The following is an 18430-nucleotide window of genomic DNA, read 5'->3' on the forward strand; positions in this document are numbered from 1 at the left end:
GTAGACATTTCACTCTCTATAGATATATTTTTAATGTCTGTAAGAAAAATATATACACGGAGTTTCGCACTCAAGTTCACAGAGACCGAGACGGCAGAAAGAGCAACCTGTTTGCTTTCATTATTTTACAAAAGCGCAATGTTCTGATGTTATCGTGAGTGCACACAAATAAACGTAGAGTCTTTACAAATTTGAAAGATGTATAACTCTTATCTGTATGAGCAAAAATGAGGGAGTATTTTAAGAGCAAGTGAGCGCACCGGCGCCTCCGTCTGATATGCAGTGAGCGCGCTACTCTTCACGCTCCACACAGACACTAAAGAGCACATTTCTCTAGATTAACACATAGACCAGCCGTTAACGATCTGCGTGACTTCACCAATGTGAATTATTATTTTTTTCTTTTTTCTGCGACTAATACAATTTTGGTTGACCAAGCCTCTTCTTGTCGATTAACGATTAGTCGACTATTTGAGGGCAGCCCTACATTTTACCCTCCCCTCTCTCTCCTTTACCTGATCAATCTGCTTCTGCGGTCTTTTAAAGTGTGGAGCCAGATAACAGGGTTCCCAGCGTGGCCCTCTAGTATGCGCTCTGCTCTCCTGGTGGTCAGGTTCCACATATGGATGGTACCTTTACCTGACCTAAATCACACAAACACAAAGATTACTGTACACAGGACAATTTTAAGGCAATACAAATGCTGCTGGTTCATTTAATAAGTTGCCACCAACCCAGAGTAGAGAAACGGTGGTCCATCGCCAGCACAGCAGAAGCTCAGGCTGTTCACGGCGGCCCCTGAATAAACAGCGGATCTGGAGGAGGACGGGACATCACTACTGCAGCTGCTCACTTAGCATCTGCATCCTAGGAAAAATAAATTAATAAAGCAATGAAATAATGCCAGGACTGGTCATTGATATATTGTGAATCATTTAGTCTAAAGTGGGTCTACTCTCTCTGGTGAACCACACACTCATTTAAATATTATACCAACCTACCACCTCTGTGTCCCCATACCACAAATTATTTTTTTATTAATCAATTTCTCGGTGCCCCTGTACTACCTATTATTATCTTTTATTTTATTTATTTAAATGAATTTCTTATTTAGTTTCTACTCATTTATGCAATAATTTTTTCCCGTCTTTCTTTTTTTTTGTTTGTTCTTTTATAGTTTATGTATCCATTTAATTATGTATTTATTTTCTCTATAAACATTCTCCTCTGACCGGCTGTTATATACACACACACTACTGCTCAGAAGTTTGGGATCAGTAAGACTTGTAATGTTTTTTAAAGAGGTCTCTTCTGCTCATCAAGGCTGCATTTATTTGATCAAAAATACAGAAAAAAACAGTAATCTTGCAAAATATTATAACAATATAAAATAATGGTTTCTATTTTAATATACTTTAAAATATAATTCATTTCTGTGATGCAAAGCTGAATTTTCATCATCATTAGTCCAGTATAAAGTGTCACATGATCTTCAGAAATCAGTATAATATGCTGATTTATTATTAGAATTATCAATGTTGTGCTGCCAAATATGTTTTTGGAAACTGCGATACTTTTTCAGGATTCTTTGATGAATAAAAAATTTAAATGAAGAGCATTTATTCAAAATATAAATCTTTTCTAACAATATAAATCTTTGCAATAACTTCTTAACAATTTAACACATCCTCGCTGAATAAAAGTTTTAATTTCTTTCAAAAAAAGAAAGAATAAAAATGTACTGACCCCAAACTTTTGAACTGTAGTGTATATTGTTAGAAAAGATTTATATTTTAAATAAATGCTCTTCTTTTTAACTTTTTATTCATCAAAGAATCCTGAAAAAAAGCATCACAGCTTCCAAAAAAATATTAAGCAGCAACAGGTTCAACACTGATAATAAATCAGCATATTATACTGATTTTAGAAGATCATGTGACACTGAAGACTGGAGTAATGATGCTGAAAATGCAGCTTTGCATCACAGGAATAAATTACATTTTAATGTATATTTTACATCGTAATAATATTTCACAATATTAATTTTTTCCAGTATTTTTGATCAAATAAATGCAGCCTTGATGAACATAAAAAACTCCTGTAAAAAACATAAAAAATCGTTCTGATCCCAAACTTTTGAACGGTAGTGAGTGTGTGTGTGTGTATATATATATAATTATTTTTTTTGCATAATATAGATATACTGTACACACACAAAAATTGTTACGCACACACTTCACATAACTAGGCCTGCTACATGTACATCCTACTTTGTGTTTTACCTGTTTTGTATTGATGGTAAGTTTTTGTCATATGTACTGCTTTAAAAACTAATAAAAAAAATAATTTAGACATTTATAATATATTTTTAATTTAGGATTTATGCAGATATCCTGAAAATATCCTGAATAATCTTTCACAGTTTCTACAAACATATAAAGCTTTCAACATTCCAAATCAGCATCATTTCTGAAGGATCATGTGAAATTGAAAATGAAAATTCTGACATTCAAAAACAATGGAATGGAATAATTGAATCAACCACCAGCACTGGAGGAATTTGTTTACACAACTTTCACATAATTATTAGCATCAACCCATATGTAGACACTGATACCTCTTAGTTAACACAGTAAACACTAAAAGCCTTTGGGCAAAAGGAAGATGTGATCATGCTATTTTCCTTGTCTTCCTCCTCCTTTGTAAAACCTCTTTCTCAATATGTTATAAATCACGAGCTAGACAACTTAATTACTGTAAACAGACAGTCGTTTTAAATTTTTATTTTCATCAACAGCTAACAAAATAAAGGCGTTCAAAGCACACACGAGCGCAAATGGCTCTGAGGGCCACAGTGGAGATGCAACAGACCACAAAAATGCAGACGATTAGACGTGAGCGACGAATCCTTTTCAAACTGCCGCACAAAGCTAAATTGGTTGATGTATTAATAGAGGAAAGCATTATAACTTGACACATTGATGTGGTTTTAAACCTGTAAGACGTCGTAAAAGACAGTTTTGACTCTTTTTAGAAATGCTTACGATTAGGGGTTGGGGAAAAATCGATTCACATATGAATCGCGATTCAGTCTTTTAGCAATTTGCATCGATTCACAAATCTCAAAAAACTGTTTTCTAGTTAATATTATAATAGTAATAATAATAATGATAACAATAACATGATGTTGTCGGAAACAAAAAATCAACAGCAATGGAGGAGGACAAACAAATACATCCTGCCCCATTTTCAGCGAGGGCAAGCGTTTGTAAAATTATTATATTAATTATTGATCTTTTGTTATTATGGGAAGTGTAAAATATTTTAGATTTATTAGGAAGTTAATAGTTAATAGGAAACTGATTTCTTGAGTCAGGAATATCTATACTATAGACTGGTGCATTTTTTTTGTATCAAAATACTGTTGTGTTTGATGTCCAGTGTGCAAAAAAAAATTAATGAAGAATAATGAATCGTGATTAAAAATCTAAAAATTTTGAAAACTGCGAAACTTTTTGCAAAAATTCGAAAAGATCTGAAAATCGAAAAACTGTAGTGGTTTGTGGGCTGCTAAAGACGCGAGATGACGCATTCAGATCAGGAGATAAAGCAGTTCTCAAAACAGCAAAAGCCAATCTGTCCCGTGGCATCAAGAATGCGAAACAGTTATATACACAAAAAAATCAATAATCACTTCACAGACAGCAGAGATACACGGAGCCTGTGGCAAGCCATTTAAACCATCACTGACTACAAGCCCCCGCCACAGGCCTGTGATGATGACACATCCCTCCCAGATGCACTCTTATCCACTTTCATTCACGGTTTGAAATGCAGAATGACACACCTTCACAAAAACTGCCCACACCTCCCAACGACCAGGCGCTCTGTCTGTCTCCAGCCAACGTAAGGAAGACCCTATCTAGGATTAACCCACGCAAAGGCTGCGGGTCCTGACAACATACCTGGCTGTGTACTGAGAGACTGTGCTGCACAACTGACAGATGTCCTAACAGATATCTTCAACACCTCACTGAGCCAGGCAGTCGTCACCACATGTCTCAAATCCACAACACTCATACCAAAGAAATCACCTGTGTCCTGTCTAAATGACTACTATCCCGTAGCACTGACTCCAATCATGATGAAGTGCTTTGAGAGGTTAGTCATGCACAACATCAAAACCAGCCTCCCCAACACACTCGATCCGCTCCAGTTTGCATACCGTCCAAAACCGCTCTACGGACGATGCAATTTCCTCCACCTGGCTCTTACCAACCTAGAAAATAAAGACTCCTATGTTAGAATGCTGTTTATTGACTTCAGCTCAGCATTCAACACAATAATCCCACAACAACTAATCAACAAACTAAACCTGCTGGGCCTAAACACCTCCCTCTGTAATCGGATCCTGGACTTTCTAACTGGAAGACCTCAGTCAGTCCGTGTCGGCCACAACCCCTCCAGCACTACTACACTGACCACAGGTGCCCCACAGGGCTGTGTGCTCAGCCCGCTGCTCTTCACACTGCTGACCTACAACTGCACTGCCAAGTTCAGCTCCAACCACATCATCAAGTTCGCTGACAACTGTGGTAGGTCTCATCAGCAACAATGATGAAACACCCTACAGAGAGGAAGTGGCACAACTGGTTGAATGATGTGGAGCAAACAACCTGTCCCTCAATGTGAGTAAGACAAAGGAGGTTGTGATGGACTTCAGGAGGAACTGATTTGACCACCCCCCACTGACCAACGACAGCTCGACTGTGGAGAGAGTCAGCAGCACAAAATTCCTTTGAGTGCACATAACAGAAGACCTTACCAGGAGCACCAACACTACATCACTCTCCATAAAGGCACAACAATGCCTACACTTTTTCCGCCGGCTGAAAAGAGCAAGTCTCCCTCCACCCATCCTCACTACATTCTGCAGGGGCACCATTGAGAGTACGGAGTACATTGTCTGGTATGGGAACTGCAGCGCTGCTGACCGCAAGACCCTACAGCGGACAGTGAACACAGCTGCAAAGATCATCGGTGCCTCTCTCCCCTTTTCCTTGCACATTGCTCCAGTAAAGCTACCAGTATCGTGAAAGACCCCACCCATCCCTCCCATTATCTCTTCCAGCTCTTTCCATCAGGAAGACGGTACCGGAGCATCAGAGCACGCTCTGCAAGACTGCTCAACAGCTTTTTCCCCTAGGCTGTGAGAGTCCTCAATTCCAATCACCTCACCCCCCTCTGAAACCTCATCCACAACCCTACCTCCTGAAACCAAGATCCGCTCACCCCCACCCATCCCACACCACACCACATGTAAACCGTTGAAAAACTCAAAAACATTGTGCAATTCTGAGTGTGCTACACACAGGTGAGTGGGCTGGACAAACCACCCGTAGAAACCCACTCTTTTCTCTCTAAATGCACCAGACACTTTCTTAAAAAGCCTCCATGTTACAAGGAAAACATTGTGCAATTCTGAGTGTGCTACACACAGGTGAGTGGGCTCGACAAACCACCAGTAGAAACACACTATTTTCTCCACCATCTAAATGCACAAGACACTTTCTGATAAGCACTCCATGTTACGAGAACTTAATAAGGACTTAACAAATGTTTACTTGTGAATGCACCACAAATCACATTGCACTACTTGCTTCTTAACCTTAACCTAGTACTTGTATAATCTGTTTTAGGTTATGTATATGTATAGTCAACTATTTATAGTATCTGTATAGTTAGATTACCGCTTTCAGTGAGTTAGTTATGTATAGGTTTAAAAATTGTTCTTACGTCTAGTGTTGCATGTTTATATTTATTTATGTAGCACCGTGGTCCTGCGAGACACGACATTTTGTTCCACTGTATGTCCACACATGTGTGGACTGACAATAAAGCTCGACTTGACTTGACAAAATGTGAATCGATTCATAATCAAATTGTGACCCCAAGAATTTATATGAATCAAATCATGAGGTACCGAAAGATTACCACTCCTACTTACGATGCTTGAGAAGAAATTTTTCATAACTAACTGTATTAGTTATTGGCCCATTTAAAAGGGAAGCAAAAATTACAGCAATTAAAATGAAACAAAATTAAGACAATTAAACCTACATAACCACAAACAGAGCTGTGTTTCTCCTTTGAGTGGCGACCGATATTGCTGATTTTAGATATGAAGTGGTTCGCTTAATGAAGACCCTTCTGCTCAGTGTCATCTCTGGTCACCTCTGCCCTCGCGCTGAAACAGGACCCACAGGTATTTTGGGGGAGCTCATTTCAGAAGGTTAGTGGTTAAATTGTGCATGTTAATCTGTCAAGCGAAGATTCTTCACTACACTACCTTCCTAATTAAGAGTCGAGCCCCAGCCGCCCCATACGAACCCCCCACAAAGGGGACAGTCACTAAACGCCCCTCTAGTTTCTTACAGGTGAGCTGGGAGGGAGGCAGCGGGATTAGAACCCGTGACTATCAGTCGCCATCAGGCCTGTATAGCAGCCAGACCCCTCTACTGCACATATAGGGGCTAAAATTAAACCTCTGGTTTGGTCAACTGTCTGTCTACCTGAACTATATCTTAAACTGATGCTATAGTGCACTAAGATTAATGGCCTAGTTGTTATTTTGCTTTTCTTTAAACTACATTCTCAAGAAAACAAAAATGGCAAAAAATCTGACTATCGTCATCTGTGTGACAGCGAGGTTTTCATAGCTTTAAAGAGGATTAACAAGCCCGTATTGTGAAGTTCACTGCACCACACGGGTCTGTCAGTCATGAGATGGAAAGAAATAAAGATAGGGATGGAGTTGAAAAACAGGCTGAGGAACTAGGCCAAAGAGTCAAGACTGCATTGGTATGGCAACTCTTTTGTTTTGTTTTTTTACTTTATTGACAGAGACAACAGGAGAAACACATAATGCGTTATGGAAAACAAAAAAGCTGAATAGGGTCACAGTGCAGTTCATTTGATGATATTATTAAATGTATAATGTATATTTGAGGTGATATGTCTCGCAAAAATGAAGATTGTCATCATTTACTCACCCTTATGTCATTCCAAAGCTGTAAATGATAGACTTTTGAAACTACATCAGATGCTAACAACATTTGACCTATTGACTTTCATTGTAGTAGACCTTCTTTGCATTCTACTGAAGAAAGGAAGTCATAGAGATTTGGAAGGTGAATAAATGATGACAGAAATGTGACCCTGGAGCACAAAAGCAGTGTTAAGTCGCTGGGGTATATTTGTAGCAATAGCCAAAAATACATTGTATGCATCAAAATTATTGATTTTTCTTTTATGTCAAAAATCATTAGAATTTTAAGTAAAGATCATGTTCCATGAAGATATTTTGTAAATTTCCTACCGTAAATATATCAAAATCTCATTTTTGATTAGTAATATGCATTGCGAAGAACTTCATTTGAACAACTTTATTTTTCATTTTCGTTGTGAAAGTGAAACTACTTTGTTTGTTCTTCCAAAAGAGGACACGACTAGAAATCAGTGGTTAAGTTGTATTTACAACACTGTTCCAGAACACTTCAACCCAAATATTCAGATGTGTGCAGCACATTTTATGGAGGACTGTTTCTTGATCCTGGAAGAGTAGACTACAATGCCGGCTGTTCTGACTCACAGACTGTAAGTACGGTTCAATTTAAAGAATTTGCCACTGACGATTCAAACGTGAGTTTTGAGCAGTGTAGAGTAGCACTTGTTGTTTGTCATTTCTCCGATCACAAATGCAGATGGTTTTATGTTTACGCGGCGCGATGCAATGCAACGCGTAAAAAGACAGTATAAATCATTATAATCAGTAATTATGTCCCCACTGGATGCAACAAATGCCTCGTTTATAATGGGTTCTCATGTTTTTGTCTCATCGCTCCGGCCGGACAGGGCATCATCACAGTATGGTGAGGGGCGTAACATTTCCGGCACACGCTTGAGGTATTCGGCCAATCACAACGCACTGGATAGCTGGCCAATCAGAGCACACCTCGCTTTTCAGACCGATGAGCTTTGTAAAAATCGACGTGTTTCAGAAAGACGGGGCATAGAGGAGAAACAATAATGTACAGTATGTGGAAAATAATGTGTTTTTTTAACCTTAAACCGCATAAACACCTTTCATTACACCAAATACACAAAATAATGTTCTTTTTAGCAACATCATATGACCTCTTTAATAACAAAGATAAAATAATGACAAAGATTTTCATCTTTGCCCACTTTGGCCTAAATGTCTGCCATTATTTTTTTACTTTGTATTTTGTTACCTTGTAAGGCTTTGTTTTTTTAAAATAGGGAAATTAGTTTGGCTGTTCTGCTCAGACAACTTGCAAAATAGTAAAACCAACATGACAAAGAATCGTGATTTTCCTAAAAAAAAAATATGGTGATATATTTTTGCCATATCGCCCCTAACATATCAGAATGATTTCTGAAGGATCACTGAAGACTGGAGTAATGATGCTGAAAATTCAGCTTTGCATCACAGGAATAAATGACACGTTACAGTATATTAAACTGAAATAAATAGAAAACATTTTTTTTCATTTGTAATAATATTTCACAATACTGTATTTTTGATCAAACAAATGCAGCCTTGGAAATGCCATGATTATGGGCCGAAATGCTCCAAAAAACCATTGTGGATCTCTAATTAAATGTACAGTCAAAGGCAGGTCTGAAATGAGAACGCCTGTTCCTGATGGGAGGATGGAGAGAAGTTTTTCAGCTCTCTTGGTGCAACAGATAAGACAGCTCCAGTAATCTGACTCGAAGACTGGATAAAGGCAGTTTGTCTCTTCGTGGGCCGTCTGTCAACACCTGCTTGGTAATTAGGCCTATTTATGAGACAGAGTTCGCTTCCCCTTCATGTTATTAAATAAGCAGCAGCCACGTCAGCCAGGTATCTCTCAACACAGGCGAAGGGCTGGCGACCTTCAGATCAAACACAGGCTCTATCTGTGGCCCCTGCGCTGGGACTTACACCGGAGGAGGGGGAGCGCCAGTCATTTTAGCGTGGGCTTCAAAGATCGAGGAGGGCCGGTCTGCATTCCTCTCCCCCCTGCATTGTAGAATCTGTGGATCCAGAGATGGGCGGCCACACACCTCTGCCCAAGCCAATCATTCATTAATAAGCCCAACTAAGACCCTGGGGCCAGCTGTTCAAAAAGTTTAATCTGGATCAGAATGATCTGGATTTGGAAATCCCACGTTTTGCTATCTAAAATAAGGTAACCCACAATGTAAAAAATGCAACTGTACATTTTCCAGTTTACGAGTCTCAAATACTAAAGAATGCTATTTTTTTGAAACTACATAAAAACCCTTGTCAGACCAACAAAATTACCCAAATGTTGTCCCAACCAGTCAAACACAGTTGTCTGAACAAAGTGTTTCATATTGTTTGTGAGTTCCCAGCATGCATTGCAGCATGAATAAATGATGCAGTTACTGTTATAGGATTATTGTTTTGCTGACTTCATTTAAACTTTTTTGTTGTTGTTTTGTCATTATTGTTAGTTATGTGTTGTACTGTGATGTAAAGAGCTCTGTTGATTGCATCGTTCTTGAGGTGTGTGTGTCTAGTTTTGAGGCCTAGAGTATGTTTAACAGCTTATATCTGGATATCTTAGTCTCAAGTTGTTTTACAATGTTGTGTACATATTAGACTAAGTTATCCATTAAGGTTTGTTATTCGTAAATAAACATCAAATTGATAATGTGGTGACTTTTTACACACTCTTTTTTTTCTTCCAGGAAACAGAAAAAAATTATTACCTCAACGACAGTAATTGTTGTTTCGGTTTCTGTGACAATAATTTTTCTATTAGAAAAATAAGACAATCAGCATTGCATGAACAAACTAATTTACATTGGCTAAACAAAGCATCTTTACTGAGCAGAACTAAAAAACTGTTGTTGAGAGAACTCAAAAGTTTTACGGCATTAATTTGCCTTATTTGTTTTTTTGTTTTTTTGTACGTTTTCTCAACTAGTTATTTTTTACAATGCATCTTACTTTTGTGCCGGTTTTTCAAAGCAAAATTGGATTAGATCACAATGATCCAGATACATACTTTTTCAGATTACCAAATCTGGATTACTAGCGCTTTACGGAGCCCCTAAAGGGACATGGTGATGGAAAAAAAGAGATGGGGAAAATAAAGCCAATGTTTTGAATTCTAGTCTTGCATTGCATTTACACAAATAACTACTTCTGACTGGTCCATCTCTGATGGTTGTGCCAATGTAGTTTACAATTAGTTATTTAAAAAAAAAAACATTAAATTAAATATATTTTTGTTATTGACACTATTATATATTATTAACAGCTGTTTGGGGATTTGGGATTTGTTACATGTTACAAATGTTGTATTTTTTGGACCAGTTTTAAAGTTTTATTACATTTTTGTTCCTGAAATCCACCCTTCTGCTGGGATCAGAATAATCCAGTTTTTTTGGATCAAAAGTATATCCCAATCTTACCAACCCTCTATGGACACCTTGGCAATTGAATCGCCATTGGCTAGTACATTTTTTTAGTTTACTTGCCAGACTGATATATATATATATATATATATAAATGTCACTGTTTTTTAAATATCTGAAAGTACACTCTTGACATCATTATACTATGAAAATCAAGTAGTATTTAATGATAGAACTTTAGTAATTAGTATTAAAACTTGATAACCATGTATGAATGCATATTAGTCATTTTAACTAAATTTAGGATTGGTGGTGCTTTTTGGGTCATTCAGTGTTTCTGTAAAAAAAGAATTGGGAAAAAACTAACAAAAATACTGATAGGATAATAATGATACGAATTCTACTAATAAGAACAATATAAAACGCACTAAGGATTAATAAGCTGCTGGATTCATGAATATTAATCAGGTTGTGTGCGTTCGCTCGAACTGATTTGCTGAAATCAAAACAGGGACGATAATAAGTGAGCGCCAGCCAATGAGATTGCCGTTTGCGCATTAGTCCCGCCCACTATCGGAGAAAGCGGCATTTCTTAAAAGCTGAAGAACTCCAAAGGAGCGCTGTTATTTTTACAGGAAAATACAACAAAGAATATCGTTTACATGTAGCGCGTCAATTCTCTCTCTCTGCATGTGTGTGAGACAAAGCGATGGCGAGCGCCTTCACACTAGAGTTTACGGTACGTCAAATAGCTACAGGTGCGCTGCTCGTCCATTGAGATGAACTGAAAAATAGCACAGATCGCTTCGTTTGACGGAGAGTGAAACTCTGAAGCGCTCAGTCAGACAGTGTTTGGCGAGTGAAAATATATCTGTGCTAAACTTATACTTAGCCTTCAACTCACACGCTGGCGAGTAAAATCTGGGAATTCATTAGCCAGTGGCTAATATTAGACATCATTTAGTCGCCCAGAGTGAAGATTTAGTTGCATATGCGAGTGATTTTAAAAATAACAAGGGCTCTGACAAAAACTTTCTTTAAATGCTTTTAAATTATTTTATCGGCAAATCTGTTTTTAAAATGACCGATACCGATAACCATAAAAATGCTTAATATCGGCGCCGATAATCGGTTGACCCCTAGTCTGAAAGCGATTCAAATGTTATCATGATAAAACATCAATGAATCATAATTTAAAAAACATAAAGGGAGTAGAATGACTTTAAAGGATATGCGCTGATGCAGTGGCCGGTACTCCCCGGTTTGACTGATATAATACCTCAGATATTCCTCACTCTTTTCTTTATTCTTATCTCGGATTCCCTCCTCTCACTCTCTTTCTGTTACTTCACTGATATTTCCACCTCACCGAGCCCAACGCTCACAAAATCATTAGTCAGTGCTTCTCTCCCAAGTTTCCACATGACCCCCCTTGTGCCAAAAAAGGCAAATTCTCCCGTGAATGAAACAAACGTGGTGAACGGACCTCCAGGTCCATTCTGAAGCTCAGTTAAACAAACAGAGGAGGAAGTGCGGGGTACACACATGCCCTTTATTGTGCTGCCGTGAGTCGGTGAAGGAAAACGGTGGGAAGGGGGGTGTATCTGGACTGGAAAAACAGCTCTGTGGAAGATAGAGAGACACGAGTGCTTCCACACCCACTGTCACTCAGGCTGACGGAGGTGAACGACAGGCCGCATTGTTCCTGTCCATGGCGTGAATGCCACGCTGAGGCTGACAGAGATAAGAGCTGAATGCATAGCTGCTCTCAGTATGTATGTGAGGGAAGTGACGGTGGCCACTTTGTCATTGCACCCGGATTTAAAGGGCTTTAGAGCTGATTACCAAAGAGGCCTGCAGGTTACACACGCTTATCTGTGGACGTTATCACCTGCTTCCTTGCAATGATGTATTGAAGGATTCGGCTTTACTGGGCAGATGCAGACAGGTTCATGTGCACTCGCTTCTGCTTGACACACTGGTTAAACTATTTACTTCTTCTGGAAAGTTTGTGAATATTTCTCATTCAGAGTCATGAACGTGCATGCCAGGTTTCGACACACTGATGCGTTTTGGAAATGCTGTACAAATTTTGCAACATTTGTTATACAAAAATGGACTTCCATGCAATGTAGTAAAAAGTCAACACTGAAAAACAACATAAAAAAGATATATATTGTAGCTCGTTAAACACTAAAATATAAAATACATGAAAAACTCAAAAGGTTTACTTGAAATTGAAGACTCATCTCCTGAATCATCCAAGAAAAGAAAAAAAAACTTTTTTTGTTGTTTGTTTTTTTGGGTAACACTTTAGTATAGGGACCAATTCTCACTTTTAACTAGTTGTTTATCAGCATGCCTATTATTACGTATTAAGTGTTTATTAGTACGTATAAAGCACATATTCTGCATGACCATATTTGACATCCCTAATCCTACCCAATACCTAAAATGAACAACTACCTTACTAACTATTAAAGTAATAAGCAGCAAATTAGAAGTTTATTGAGGCATAAGTCATAGTTAATGGTTTCTTAATAGTAAGAATTGGACCTTAAAATAAAGTGTGAAGCATTGTTTTCTTTCTTTAATCTAGTTGAGTTTCATGGTCAAACAAATCTGTCTAGAACAGCAGAGCTTTGCTGGAATCTAATGGGAAAAGTTTGGTACTGCACACAAACAAAATAATTTTTTGAGATATCAACCTCAAATTTGGAACACAACTTGTTTAGATTTATGGCTTCGATATTCTAGCAATTTCTGGGTTCAACATGTTTTATAAAATATATATTTTATATAAAAAATTGCTCATAAATCATTTTCATAAACTTAAACCTATAGGGTTGGGTATCGAGAACCGGTTCCAAATTTCAAATAATCAGGTATTTGATAAGATATGTGCATTTCGATTCCGCTTAACGATTCCCGCGTTCGCATTTTAATGTGATTTTAAACTACTTAAGTGCAGGAAAGGAAATAACTTGCACACTGTTTGCGTGCAGGGCACACATCTGAAGTGCGAGCACAGAGAACAGTGGTCCCGATGCAGGTTCCCCACCCGTGTCCGTTCTCGAACTGTTCCGTGCATTTCCACAAAGGTTGTTCCGGGCCGGAACTGACTTCTCTTTCACATTTATCGACCAGTATGCACGAAATACGTCAGAATATCATCATACACAGCCGTTTTTTTAAGTGAACGTAAACAGATGAGAAAGAAAATGCATGTGTAACAGTATATTTAGATCTGTGTGTGTTCGGTGTTAAAGAGACAGCTGTCTAACAAACGTGCTGCCTATCATTAATGTTAATCAAAGAACAAAAGAAAATCATTAACTGACTGAATATCTTTCGTAAACTTAATGTGGATTAATCAATATTTTATTTATGAAAAGAAAACTATACAGTGTTTTTAAACTTTTGATTTCAATTTCTGTACCTGACATTTGTTGAGTTTTATTTATTTATGCTATTGCTAATTAATTTGTTTACTTGTCTTTATATTTGCTATAAATAGAACTTCTTATATTAAAAACTATCAAGCCCTGCTTATATTTAAAAAGTAACGCGAAAGTAACGCAAAAGTAATATAACGCATTACTTTCCATAAAAAGTAACGAAGTAACGTGATTAGTTACTTTTTTAAGGAGTGACGCAATATTGTAATGCATTACTTTTAAAAGTAACTTTCCCCAACACTGCATTTAACAATACGCGACTATTTTAAATGGAATCGTCAGCAAAGCTAAAACAATCATTGCGCAATCCGCTCGCTATAGGAATGTACCTGTTTGAACCCCGCGTGCGACGGTGAAACTGATAAACCCCGCAGCGGAGGAGAGCTGTCTGCAGCACTGCCTGAATTTTCCTTTCTTTCTTTATTTCTTTCTTTAAAAATACATTTAAAAATTGGGAAAAAATAACATTGAGTAAACAATTACTAATTACTCTTTAAAAATTGACCATGGTAACCATAGTTTACAAAAACAAAAAAGCCCATTATCAATTGTTTATTGACTATAAACACAATAAAGCAATTTTACATTTATTTAAATAAAATAAGTATTTACATTACAGTGGTGGCTGATACTGAGTAAGCAATTGCTTATTAAATTCATAAATCAATATGGGGTGTTTTTTAAAATAAGTTTTTCGAATTTTTTTTCCAATTGCAATTACTTTTTCATATTTTATGAATGTATTTTGTTGTGCCTGATACCAAGTTAACAATTTCCTATTCATGAACTAACTTTTTTTTCTGTTACTTCTTCTACTATTTTATTTTATTTTATTTTACTTTACTTTACTTTACTTTACTTTACTTTACTTTACTTTACTTTACTTTACTTTACTTTACTTTACTTTACTTTACTTTACTTTACTTAATTTAACTTAATTTAATTTAATTTATAGCTGAATCATCCAAGGAAAAGTGTGGCTATGATTGGAAGATCATAATAAATTCATATGGAATCTCTTGAAATATTTAGTAATCTTTCTGACATTTGTAATGTATTTGTAAAGTTGTTTTTCAAGAGAGTGACGACTGGTACTGATTAATTATTTAGTTGAATCTAATATTTTTATTATTATGCTTGCATGTAAATGCACTACATCTGATACTATTAGTGTACCACAGTACTGTCTAAAAATGATACCATGTCTGGAACCCAGGAAGAAGGATTCAAGCACAATGTGAAAAGTCCCCCTGCTGGGTAGAGCAGCGACTCAGACCTTTTTTGTTTCCCTCCTCTATTTCATCCTTTCTCTAATTGAGAAAACGGGAGGGGGAAAGTCCAGTCTAATCCACTGAGCACATAGCGGCCTTTTATACCTGCACTGGGTGAGAGAGAGAGACCTTTATTTGTACGTTTGGATTTTTGTTGTGCCTGATACCAAGTTAACAATTTCCTATTCATGAACTAACTTTTTTTTCTGTTACTTTTTCTTCTATTTTACTTTACTTTACTTTACTTTACTTTACTTTACTTTACTTTACTTTACTTTACTTTACTTTACTTAATTTAACTTAATTTAATTTAATTTATAGCTGAATCATCCAAGGAAAAGTGTGGCTATGATTGGAAGATCATAATAAATTCATATGGAATCTCTTGAAATATTTAGTAATCTTTCTGACATTTGTAATGTATTTGTAAAGTTGTTTTTCAAGAGAGTGACGACTGGTACTGATTAATTATTTAGTTGAATCTAATATTTTTATTATTATGCTTGCATGTAAATGCACTACATCTGATACTATTAGTGTACCACAGTACTGTCTAAAAATGATACCATGTCTGGAACCCAGGAAGAAGGATTCAAGCACAATGTGAAAAGTCCCCCTGCTGGGTAGAGCAGCGACTCAGACCTTTTTTGTTTCCCTCCTCTATTTCATCCTTTCTCTAATTGAGAAAACGGGAGGGGGAAAGTCCAGTCTAATCCACTGAGCACATAGCGGCCTTTTATACCTGCACTGGGTGAGAGAGAGAGACCTTTATTTGTACGTTTGGATCATGGAGAAGAGGTTTCAGGCTCAGCTGGGTCTGCGCAAAAAGATTAGATGTAACAAGAGCACTTTAAACCTCTTTAGAGGCCCTGGATTAGCTCAACTGAGGGTTACTCCATCTCTCTTAAATGAAACGATAAGATTCACTGGGACACAGGTGCTGCCCAGAATGTTGAAGGAATGTGAGACCATCTACAGATGAGGAAATTTAAAGCATTAATACATTTTGGCCATCGTGGTGAGAGTCTCAAACAGTGTGGGAACGAACTTTCTAATAACCTATTACTCTTTCTATTTCTGCAGTATGTATACTGTCATCAAATCACAATGTAATGCACCTCCACTTTTCAGTTTGACAAATGAACTGTATTAAGAAAATTAAACTGTATTGAAAAATTAATTATACAGAAATAGTTAAAATTGTAGATATATTAAAACGCATACAACTAAAAAAAATTCACAAATAAATACAAAAATGGTAAACAACCATATTTATAGACTGATGTAGAATATTATTATATTTATTTTTGCTTGTGATCTGTATTTACAATGCTCTAATTGTTACTAAAGATTATATTACAGTCAAATTTAGATCAAACAAACAACGGACGGACGGATGGATAGACAGACAGACAGACACACACACAGACAGACAGACAGACAGAGAGATAGACAGACAGACAGACAGACACACACACAGACAGACAGACAGACAGAGAGATAGAATAGATAGATAGATAGATAGATAGATAGATAGATAAAGACAGACAGACAGATATATAGATAGACAGACAGATAGATAGATAGATATACAGACAGACAGATAGACAGATAGATAGATAGATAGATAGATAGAGAGACAGAGAGACAGAGAGACAGACAGACAGACAGACAGACAGATATATAGATAGACAGACAGATGGATATACAGACTGAGAGATAGATAGACAGACAGGCAGACAGATATATAGATAGACAGACAGACAGACAGACAGACAGATAGATAGATAGATAGACAGACAGACAGACAGACAGACAGACAGATAGATAGATAGATAGATAGATAGATAGATAGATAGACAGACAGACAGACAGGCAGGCAGACAGACAGATATATAGATAGACAGACAGACAGACAGACAGACAGACAGACAGATAGACAGATAGACAGATAGATAGATATTAATAGTTTTTAACCAGAAATGAAATAGCATACTGTAACTCATTAGTATACAGTGTATAGTAAGCTGTGTTCAGTGAGTAGTACGCTAGTATTCTATACTGTCAGTCAGTGATACGATGCAATTAATGTAAATGGCAGGCAGCAGGCCACTGACCCTGTAGAGGGGGCCATTAGGTGCACATCTTCTGCTCGGGCTGGTCAGGTGCCATGCCCCACGTAACCATGAATTATTGGTGCCATCTCAGATTACCCACAATACACTACAATGCCAGTGAGGGAGCGCTGCGGTCTCCCTGGGCCTGAGGAGGGGGGCCAACATTGTCCATCTTGACGGTGGAGGAGGAAAAGAAATCCCTTGGCTCTCTCTCACACAAGGCCATGTAGGTCAGTTTACAGCTCATCACTAAATTAGATAAGCTTTTAGTCAAACAAGCCTCTCTTTTAGACTGGTCAGGCATGAACTTGACATTACTGATCATTAAAAAACATACTACAGTAAATACTGCACACATCTAATGGAAATAATTTAACTGTACTATTCTACATTTAACACCTGTGCATGTATTTACTGTTAGTGCTCCATTATTTAGTGATGACCCTGCTGAAGAGATCAGCATAGATGGTCACTAGTTAGTCAGTAAAATTAACCATGCAAATATTAAAACATTACAAATGTCAAATTGAAAAAATTTATTAACATTTTAAGTTTACTTTAAACATCTTCATATTCATTAATTATTACAACATATGTTTAAAGTAATTTATTTATTATGAGTTTATTTGTTCATGGACAGTACAAAAACATAATCTTCCAAAAAATCTGAAAGACAAAAATATGCATTGATGGTAAACAAATCTTACGTCACAAGCTCATTTGCATAGAAAGGCATTTATAATGTTACAAAAGATTTTGGTTACAAATAAATGCTGCTCTTTCTATTCATCAAAGAATCATAAAAATGTACCATGGCTTTCACAAACATATTAAGCTGTTTTCAACTGTTTTCTACATTGATAATAATAAGATATTTTCTTGAGCAGCGAATCAGAACATTAGAATGATTTCTGAAGGATCATGTGACACTGAAGACTGGAGCAATGATGCTGAAAATACAGCTGCAGGAATAATATGTTTAACACACACATATAAATATAACCCAAACTTTTGAACAGTAGTAATATATATATATATATATATATATATATATATATATATATACAGTGGGTACCGAAAGTATTCAGACCCCCTTAAATTTTTCCCTCTTTGTTATATTGTTATATTG

At 36.8% G+C, this 18430-nt stretch overlaps 1 pseudogene; it reads right to left on the reverse strand.

Annotated features, from left to right (window-relative positions):
* Positions 1-834, reverse strand: part of LOC107569734 (guanine nucleotide-binding protein subunit beta-like protein 1) — a 28623-nt pseudogene extending 27789 nt beyond the window's left edge.
* Between the last annotated feature and the right edge of the window lie 17596 nt (positions 835-18430).

The sequence above is a fragment of the Sinocyclocheilus grahami genome, unplaced genomic scaffold, assembly GCF_001515645.1.
Source record: "Sinocyclocheilus grahami isolate Dianchi unplaced genomic scaffold, SAMN03320097.WGS_v1.1 scaffold1376.1, whole genome shotgun sequence".
NCBI classification, from domain to species: Eukaryota; Metazoa; Chordata; class Actinopteri; order Cypriniformes; family Cyprinidae; genus Sinocyclocheilus; species Sinocyclocheilus grahami.